Source organism: Cupressus sempervirens, chromosome 5 (assembly GCF_028749045.1).
Source record: "Cupressus sempervirens isolate cs-2001-9-10 chromosome 5, ASM2874904v1, whole genome shotgun sequence".
NCBI classification, from domain to species: Eukaryota; Viridiplantae; Streptophyta; class Pinopsida; order Cupressales; family Cupressaceae; genus Cupressus; species Cupressus sempervirens.
In genome coordinates, this window is record NC_143122.1 from 279164945 (window position 1) to 279168244 (window position 3300).

Below are 3300 nucleotides of genomic sequence, written 5' to 3' on the forward strand. Positions count from 1 at the left end.
TGTGTTTGGAGTGTCAACCTGCATCACCTTAGTCATAAGAGCATAGTTAGCAAATATATATCTAGAACCTTCTTGATAAATTTCTTTGATGCTTCTAAATTTCTTTGGATTTTCATTATCACTTTCTTGAGTCTCTTCCCATGTAGTGGTTTGCACACCTTGACTTTGACTATTGGTAGAAGTAGAATTTTCTTCATCAATCAAAATTGGAAAGAAAGATAATGTTGGAGAATTATCATTCTTAACATCTTCATCAAACCATACATTTCTTTTAATATAGATTTCATTAGTTCTAGGATTGTATAACCTATATCCTTTCGATTCCTCACTATATCCAACCATTATGCACTTCTCGCTTTTCTTTTCAAGTTTGCTCCTCCTTTCATCAGGAATGTGAGCATATGCTTTACAACCAAAAATTCTAAAATGAGATACTGTAGGCTTTCTTCCACTCCATGCCTCTTCTGGTGTTATGTTCAAAACTGCTTTAGTAGGTGTTCTATTCAAGATATATACGGCAGTATGAACTGCTTCAGCCCAAAATTTAGCTTCTAGATTTCTAGAATGAAGCATGCACCTAGCCATTTCTATTATAGTTCTATTTTTCCTTTCAGCAACACCATTTTGTTGGGGTGAATAAGAGACAGTTGATTCCTTTTTAATGCCATGTTCTTTACAAAAATCTAAAAGAGCTTTATTCATGTATTCAGTCCCTCTATCAGTTCTTAGTATCTTTAAGTACTTTCCACTTTGTTTTTCAGTCAAAGCTTTAAACTCTTTAAACTTTTGAAACACTTCATCTTTCTTTTGTAGAAAATACACCCAAATTCTTCTACTATAATCATCTATAAAAGTGAGGGCATACCTTGATCCTCCAATTGATGATGTTTTGAAAGGACCCATTACATCACTATGGACTAAATGTAGAGGAGTTTTTGCTCTCCATGATTTACCTTGAGGGAAACTTTCCACATGTTGTTTTCCCATTGCACATCCTTCACACACCTTAGGGCTTAATGATATCTTTGGCAGCCCATGCACCATTTGTAATTTCTCCATAAGCTTGAGACTTTGAAAATTGATGTGCCCCAAACGCTCATGCCATAACCTGCTAATATCATCATATTGAGCAATAGCACACATATGTTTATCTCCACATTTAGAAGTAAATTCTTGAAATTTATATAATCCATTCTCCATTTTACCAATTGCAATGACTCTATAATTATCATTGACATCCTTGATTAAGCACTTATCATTGTAGAATTCTATTTTATGTCCTTGACTTGCAATTTGAGATACTGAAAGCAGATTTGTTTTTAATTCAGGGACTAATTTCACATTTTTGAACAAACCATTATCAATTTTGACATTACCAGTCCCTTTAACTTCTAAAGCACTATTATCCCCCAAATATATTTTCTCTATATTATTTTCACTTATTGATTCAAATTGATTCTCATTATGAGACATGTGTTGTGTAGCACCAGAATCAATAACCCAATCTTCTTTGAAAGTATTATTTTCTTTAAGTGCAACACAAAATGCATTTCTTTTAGAATCTCCTAATTTTGGATAATTATTTACTTTCTTTTCTACATCTCTTTTCTTCTTGAAACATTCATTTGCCTTATGACCCATTTTACCACAATAATGACATTTCCATTTACTTCTATTATGATCTATATATGAAATACTCTTATTTTCATTCTTCCAATTTCTTTCTTTAGATTCATTTTCTTGTGACTTCTTATAATATTGTTTTCCTTTCATTACAAATGCTTGAGATTCACCATCAAATGATTCTTTTTCTTTAACTTGTCTTTTCTCTTCTTGAACCAACTTAGCACACAATTCTTCTGATTTAATACTTTTTAATTTATCTGCAGTATCTAAACCCCTTATAAATGATTGATAAGATCCTGGAAGACTTTGTAATATAATTTGCACAAAATCTTTATCATCTATATCTTTTCCAAGAGAAGCAAGCTCATTTTTCTTTTCCTTTAACTTACTTAAATGTGGGACTACCTCTTGTGAGCTTGATAATTTCAAATTGTATAATTCAGTTGTGAGAGATAAGATCCATACATCACCTGAATTTTGATATAAATCTTTCAAAATCTCCCAAACTTTGACTCCACTTCTCTCATTACGAACTTCTGGAAAAACTTCTTCTGAAAGTGTAAGCTTGATTAGTGCTGCTGCCCTCTTGTCCCTTTTATCCCAATTATCTTGATCATTTCCTGGATTTGTAGGCCTTTGTTCACTACCAGTCACAATATCATAACAATTTTGAAGGGTTAGAGTGATTTCAACATGAGATACCCAATCATAATAATTTTTTCCATTTAATTTAACTGTAGGCAAAGTCACACCAAGTGATTCCATTGTTAAATTCTCTCCCCTTTTTTTGGATGAGAATGAAAGATATTTAAAAACTTGAACACTCAAGCTTGAAATTGAAAAAATCTCACCAATTTGTTGAAGAAAAAACTTTTTCTTTTGCTGCAATATCCTTCTTTTGATGTAGTTTTTTGTCCCAAACCAAACTGCTGTTCACTCCTTAGTTACAGCCTGCAAATGTAAAGATTCACACAAAGAAAACACATATATTCATTCCAAAAGCATCATATATTCACAGCCCAAAGAACTGAAAGTGCTCTGATACCATGATGAATTAAAAACAGCAGCACAAAGAATAAAAAAGACAGAGCTTAAAAACAGAGCAGCAAAACTCAAACATATCAAAGAGCTATAAAGTTTCTTCATGTTATTACAGCTGAGAGGAATGCTCTATTTATAGAGCTCATACATATTTCTAGAGGGTTCTTGAGAAGCTTCAAGAAAGGAAGCACTCTAGAGATTTCTACATAATTTTAAATTCAAATTTTGCACAAAGAGAGAGGCTCCAAGAAGCAAGTAGAAAGTTCTGGACTGTGCATTAAATGCCCAGCTACTATAATAAACATTATTTTTAACAGACCCCAATATAAAAAAACAAGAAATGACGTGAATGGTTCGATTGCAACGCATATACTTTGAACTAGATAAAAAATTCAAAAGAAATAATTCATACGCATAGCACAAATCGATTATGATGGAGAGCACCAAGAAGAAAGAGCAGGAAGAAAAATTTAAACAAAGAGGGGAAGTCTCTGGTCATTTTGTACAAACTACGTTGGAATGTCCGTGTCTGAGTTATGAAACATGCAACACCCACAACTATATTGAAATGCACCTAGCTTCAGCGTTTGATTTAACACATACAAAGAGACATTATTGCCCAACAATTCACGA

The 3300-nt window shown here is 32.6% G+C and overlaps 1 long non-coding RNA gene across 1 annotated transcript; it reads right to left on the reverse strand.

Moving 5' to 3' along the window:
- Nucleotides 1-1854: 1854 nt before the first annotated feature.
- Nucleotides 1855-2671, reverse strand: LOC149555666 (uncharacterized). The gene is made up of 2 exons (XR_016365334.1): nt 2478-2671; nt 1855-2269 (listed from the first exon to the last, which is right to left on the reverse strand). It is a non-coding gene; the product is annotated as an uncharacterized LOC149555666 (long non-coding RNA).
- Nucleotides 2672-3300: the final 629 nt, after the last annotated feature.